The sequence below is a fragment of the Amblyomma mixtum genome, chromosome 5 (genome assembly GCF_055824585.1).
Source record: "Amblyomma mixtum isolate Tamu chromosome 5, ASM5582458v1, whole genome shotgun sequence".
NCBI lineage: Eukaryota > Metazoa > Arthropoda > Arachnida > Ixodida > Ixodidae > Amblyomma > Amblyomma mixtum.
In genome coordinates, this window is record NC_143016.1 from 190,382,086 (window position 1) to 190,389,029 (window position 6,944).

The window sequence follows — 6,944 nt, forward strand, 5'->3', positions numbered from 1 at the left end:
GGTCTGGAGAATGCTAGACGCTTCATCCAGTTCACCAGAGTTCAGCAGGGTGTCGACGTTGGTTGCTGATTCAGCTGTCCCAACTAGAGCCTCGAGCGTTCCGCCTGCACAATTCCCAGTACTTGGAGCTTTTACCAGGTTATAGAAGCTAAGGCATTTCACTGCTGTGAGGAACTGGGCCGATGTCGGGTGATCATTGTAGCCATTAAATTGGCGTGTTATGCCAAAAAGCTTTTCGATGGCATCTTGACTAAGCCTCGAGGTTAAAATGTACTTGTAGCCAATTTTTTCGTTGAGGTAGGCCAAGAGGTCCAGGGCGCCTTTCAAAGTTACTCTAGGCCCCTCAGCAGTGCCAGGTGACAGGAAGCCAGCCTTTGAAGGCCCTGTGTTTGCTTCCCACTCATCAATATATGCGAGGGCTTTCTTCAAGATATCGTCTTTTTTAGAGTTCGGCCTGAGTGAGCTTGATGGCACTCTTGATGTCATTGCATCGATCAGATTATGCATGAAGGTGACGAACTTTGCGGTAGTATCAGTGTGGTCACAGGAATCTGCAATTTCGTTCTTGTACAAAAACAACCCATGTAGAAGTTGTGGGCTAAAAAGGTGGAATGTCAAATTGACCTTCATTTTTTCGAAGTTATTAGGGCTCAAGTGGACATTAGTTATTTTTGGCATTGCTTTCAATGTGACTTGACACTTGTCATGGTCATGGGCTATCTTGATGGGCCATACGTCCACATGCCCCTCTGGTGTTTTGAAGCCTGCCTTGACGAAGCCATTGCGGACACATTTCACTGAGTGTGGAAAGTTGGAGAAGAAGGAAAGGCGTCTGTCATCTCCACAAGGATGGGCTGTCGATGGTTTGATAGCTTTTGAGCTGGCTGAAATGCCAAAATTGCGCCACATTGCCCGATTCCATGACGCCTCATCACAGGTGACGTAGTCAACCTTCAGACCAACTTTTTCAGAAAGCAGCACAGCTTCCAAAAGAATCTTCGAGAGCAATGGTGCTTTAACATTTCCCTTAGAAGTAAAAACACCAAGAATTTGATGCCATGACCCTGAAAGGGACTGAAACATAATAACGAGACCATGGTCACAAGTAACTGTCTTGTCAGTCTCAGGACTGTAGGGGCCAAGATCAACAAACCCGTCCACTTTACCAGAGCCGCTTGCAACAGAGAAATTTTCTGCAAGCTTCATCCCGTCAACAATGAGGCCACCATGGTACTCAAATTCAGTCATCTCTCGCGTTTTTCTTGATATGTCACAAAGCGCTGCTGCATTGAATCCAAATCTGCTTTCGTATTTCTTCATAAACTTCCTGAGACAAGTGCGGCTAGGTAGCACGAGTATTTTTTTGTTTTCGCGCATGTTCGTAGAGACGTGGACTTTTCATGTGCATTATAATGCATTCTAACATCCACTCTGGATTATAGCGCATCCCTTTGACAGATTTGCGGCTTCCAGCCTCACAAACACTGCATGATTGCCACTCTTTGTTTTTGTGGCAGCTTTTCTATCTTTTATAGCACAGTACTTTCTTCAATATTCTCATTCTCCTGCTTCATTTCAGCGATGGTTCGATCCAAGCTTGTTACTTTGGCTCTGAGACGTCTCACTGCTTCGGTTCTTGCCCTCAATTTCTTTCCATTATCATACCTGGCATTTCGATTCTTTTCCCGGCACCATTGATTAATTAGAAGCCTTCGCAAATACTTGCAGGCGACGCACCGCACCTCATTTTCGCTCACTGCACCTTTGCACCGTATATGATAGAAGCCTTCGCACCACTTTATCATTTTTGAGCAGCTGACATGGGAGAACTCCGCCAGTAACCCCGCTCCTGCGCAAACCTGCATGCTATCAACCTCCTGCAGCACGGACGCTGGATCACATTCGTCGTCTATGGCCGCGAGTTCCACACCCCGGACGAACACCTGATGCTTGACAGCCCTGCCCTTACTGCGGAACAAAACAAGTTTCTGAGCATGAAGGAGACCCATGTTCGGCTCTGGCAGGCACACACTATACGACACTGTTGGCGGCTCTTCACAGAAAACATGATTTCCCCATTTATCCGATGGGAGGGGGACGTTTCTGGCATCCAAAGTTCTTGGTAGCTCCGATTCGGGAGACGCGGGTACCTCTGCTGAAATATCGCTGGCCGGCGGAACTGTTCGCCACCTCTTCGAAGGCACGACCTGGGGGTCTAGTCGCTCTTTTGGGTTTCTCTTCTTGGGCACGGGCTTGGAGAGATACTTAGGCACGTTCGGGAAGTTCGTTGGAACGGCATCCGGCGGATTGACCGGCCTGCTTCTTTCCAAACGCACTCTCTCACCTTGTATGTTGTGTTCGAAATAGCGTAACACAAACTGAGGATCACAATGAAGCTCGCAAACAGCGGCGTTCCGTTCAAGGGGCTTGCCGGCTCTTGGGATATTCCTCTGCCACTTCAGAAAAAGCTCCTCGTCCTTGGGCACACCGAAAAGCGACAGCTTTTCTTTGGAAGATTTGTACCCTGTTGGGCAACCTGGCACAAAACAGTGGCTTTAACGCCAGCTCATCGCATGCACACTTTCAGCAAGCTAGAAAAAGCGTGCAGCGTACGGAAACCACTCAAATTGACACAAAAAGCGCTGAAAACGTGGGCATATCGGCCTCCCATGCACTCAGCTTGACGTGTAAACGACGGGGAGCGCCACCCCGCGGATGCGTCAGGAGGCTGCACTGTGGTTCCCATAGGAGCCGCTTGGCGGTAAATACACTTCAGTATTCCAGCCACTGTAATAATGGCAACAGGAAGCACCATAAACCTCTTCTTCTTCGTTCGTCCCTTTCACGCGGGAGGCCACTTCGTCTTCCGCTTCTACTTCGTCGTACGACGAAGATATTGCTACGTAGCAAGGGGGTGGTGGTGTAAACTTTATTGGCCATGACAAATTACAGGTGGGGGGCAGAGCCCCCCTCAGGGCCTGCGGGAGGGGCCCACACAGTGGGTTCCTCCCTTACAAATGGTGTGCCAGACCCTGGAGGGCCAACCTGTTAGAGGCACTGGTGATGGCGAGTCGTTGGTCTTGGAGTGCTGAACTGGACATCAGCTGTTCCCAGTAAGTGAGTGCCACCTCTGGGGGAGGGGGGTGCGGGTAAGTGGAACAGGTGAGCAGAACATGCAGAAAGTCGCCTTGTTTGCCACATAGTCGACAGGAGGAGGAGAATAGGTCAGGGAAGCGTCCGTGCATGACTATCGGGTATGGGAGTGTGGAGTTTGAAGCCTGCGCCAGAAAGTTGATTGCGTGATTGATAGCGAAGGGTGAGGAGGTGCGTATATCTGTCTGTTGGAACGATAGTGTAGGATGTCACTGAAATTTAACAGGCACTCCCCTTCGATGGAGGAGGCGGTGTGCTCTCCCGCCCGGAGGGTAAGATCTCGGGCGAGGGCATGCGCCTCCTCGTTTCCGGGTAGTCCGGCATGTGCTGGCGCCCAGATGAGCGTTACGGTTCTGGAGGGATTCCAGCGTCGGAGTATGCTGCTGGCTTGCCGAGAGATACGACCAGTGCTATAATTTATGATTGCTGTTTGCGGTAGCGGCTGAAGAGGAGATGGCTAGAGCGATAGCCGCTTCCTCTGCCGTGGTTATGGATGAGGTAAGAATGGTTCCTGCCGTGATGGGGCGGCCGTCACTGCGAACAGCCACTATAGCTGCCTGTGCGCCTGATGCGTAGAGCGAGGCATCAATATATGCTACATTGGGATCCTCTCCGTAACCTCTGTGTAGTGCTAAGGCCCGGGCCTCTCTGCGCTTTTGATCGCGCTCCGGGTGCATGTGTTTAGGGAGGGGGGGTATCTGAACTGCAGCTCTTATGGGAGTGGGGATTGTGTCAGTGCCGGGTATAACGCCGACAGGCGATATGCGAAGAGACTGCAGCAGAGCTCGTCCTGCAGGGGTGCGTGTGAGTCTGGCTAGTTGTGCCGTTTTGGTGGCCTCACAGAGTTCCTCGAAAGTGTTATGTATTCCTAGTCGAAGAAGGCGCTCTGTGGAAGTGCATGGGGGAAGGCGTAAAGCTGTGCGCGTACTGCTCCGAATGAGGCCGTCTAGGCGTTCTCTATCTTTCGCTAAGAGGGGCAGATACGGTAGTGCATATGTTATTCTACTGGTGATGTAAGCCTGTGTTAGTCGAAGCGTGTTTGGTTCCCGTAGGCCCGATTTTCTGTGTGCGACACGTTTGATGAGCCTAGTGGCTTGTTGTGTGTGCGTTTGGAGTGCTTGGATCGTGTCAGTGTGAGAGCCAGAAGTAGTGAGAAACATTCCCAGTATGCGAACCTTTGGCACTGTGGGAATCGGTTCCTTGCCCAAAACGAGCTGAATATTGGGTGGTGTGCCAGACATTCGGTGGGGTTTGTATATGAAAAGTTGCGATTTCGTGGGGGAGCATGAGAGCCCTCTATCATGGACGTGCATGCAAATGATATTTAGTGCTGTTTGTAAGCGGTGTTCTATCTCCGCGTCGCTACCTCGGCATGTCCATAGTGTAATGTCATCGGCATAGAAGCTGAAGTGTAGGTTGGGTATCGCCTTGAGTAATTTAGGTAATCCCATCATGGCTATGTTAAAGAGAGTCGGGGAGAGGACCGCTCCCTGTGGGGTGCCTCGTGCTCCGATGGTGATGTCGTTTAAGGAATGCGGGCCGAATGAGAGATGGGCCTTGCGATTACTGAGGAAATCGCGAATGCAGTTGTACATGCGTTGTCCAACGTCGAGGGATTGCAGGTTCGTTAGGATAGCCACGTGGGTAACGTGATCAAAGGCCTTATTGAGGTCTACTCCTAATATGGCTTTCGTATCCTTTGTTTTGGGTTCCAGTATCTGATGTTGTAGTTGGAGGAATACATTCTGCGCTGCCAATCCTGGTCTAAAACCATACATGCTGTTAGGGAGGAGCTCATTATCCTCCAAGTAGTTGCTGAGTCGCGTCTGAATTACATGCTCGAAGAGCTTGCCTACACATGAAGTAAGAGAGATGGGTCGGAGATTAGTATGGTGAAGCGGCTTGCCTGGCTTGGGCAGAAATATAACCTTCGCTGTTTTCCACTGAGGAGGTAGGGTACCGTTTTGCCAGCACTCATTGAAATAGGCTGTTAAGACTTCGATAGAGGGGGTGTCCAGATTTCGTAGTGCCCTGTTCGTGATCCCGTCCGGTCCCGGAGCGGAGGATGTATTCAGTTTGTGGAGTTCTGCCCTTACCTCAGCTTCTGTAATGGGCTGGTCTAAGAGTGCGTTTGGGGCGCCTTCGTAGTCGGGGTGAGTTTGGGCAGGGAATGGAAGCTGTTGTAAGAGGTTCTGTGGTTGAACTGTGCTGCCATGAATGAGTTTAGTGAGGTTATGATTTTGGGTCGTTTTGGACTGCGTTGGGTCTAGAAGATGCCTAAATAGGCCCCATGTCTGAGAGAGACTCATGTTTCCATTGAGACGAGTACATAAGGTCTCCCAATTTTGCCTCCTCAGAGTGGTTGCGTGCTTCTCTATTTCTGCATTTAGTCTACAAAGTCTTCTTTTAAGATTTCGGTTCCACCGTTGTTTATGCCAGCGGCGCTCAAGGCCCGTTTTTGCCTCCCACAAACGCAAGAGGCGTGTGTCTACCGCCTCACTAGGGCAATCCGGGGGGGTAGTGCGAGTAACTGCTCGTATATCCTGTTGTAGTTTTGTGGTCCACGCCTCTATGTCCGTTATGGACGTGTGGTTCTATTGCTTCGGCATTTTCTGAGAGATTCCCAGTTCGTGATAGTTGGGTGTTTAGGGGAGGGTTTTCCAATTTGGCTATGGAGCGTTATCTCTATAATGTAGTGATCGCTGCCTACATTTTCATTAGTGTTGCACCATTTTGCATCAGGAATGGAGTGTGTGAATGTGAGATCTGGTGTGGTGTCCCTGCTCACACTTGTTCCCACACGAGTGGGGTGATCGGAATCAGTAAGAAGTGTGAAGCCTTCCTGCTGTGCGGACAGCCAGACTCGGCGGCCCTTTGGAGTGTCTGTAGGGTACCCCCATGCTGTGTGTGGGGCATTGAAGTCCCCTACTATTAGCAAGGGTCGCTTATGCGCAAGTTGTTTGACAAGTGAGAAAAGCCGGTCGAAGTTTGGGAGAGCCCTTTTAGGGGGGCTATAAATGTTGAGAATAAAGAGACTGTGGAATTTTGGGTTATTGGGAACAAGTTCAATGCAGATATGGTCAATGTCGCAAACGGGGAGGCTGTGCACCAATACGGGACACGTACGTTTAACAAGAAATGCTACGTTGTGTGGTGCCTCCGATGAGGGTAAATAAGGCGTATATCCCGGCAGGGTAATGCGATTAATCGGTTCCTGTAGCGCCAAGACATCCGTGCCTGAAGCACGTTGTAGAAGTTGTTGGAGGATCCCTCTTTTTCTCCCAAAACCCCGGCAGTTCCACTGCCAGACCGTGCATAAAGGTTTAGAGGGCGCCATCATGTGGCAGCGATGGGAGTGCCTGTTGCGTTAAAGTGGGAGGAGTATGACTTATGTTTGGGGTTGGGGGGTCCTGATGATCTGGTGTCTTTGGTTTGCGCTTACGATAGGGGTGACTGTCAAATCCAGCCAGATGCTCTTCTATTTCCTGAAATCTGCGGGCTGTGCGTTCTGCATGCTCTTCCAGCGCTTTATGGAAGGTTGTAGAGATTTGGACGAACATTTGATCTATTTTTTGCGAAAGCGCTGCTTCTGGCTTAGTTACTATGGTGTATTCAATACGTTCGACCAGGCGAGCTTCTAGCCGAGCACAGAGAATGTTTTCAAGGCGATCTGCCACTGCTTGGAGGTCTGCATCCGAGAGAGCTACGCTTGTTCTAGCGCTATTGCTCGGGGAGGGTAGCGGTTCGAGATCGGGCTCTGGGTCCTCATGCATGGGTGCGGTGGGGGGATG

At 50.4% G+C, this 6,944-nt stretch overlaps 1 pseudogene; it reads right to left on the reverse strand.

Annotated features, from left to right (window-relative positions):
* Positions 1-835: 835 nt before the first annotated feature.
* On the reverse strand, positions 836-2,570 carry LOC149345248 (uncharacterized; annotated as a pseudogene).
* Positions 2,571-6,944: the final 4,374 nt, after the last annotated feature.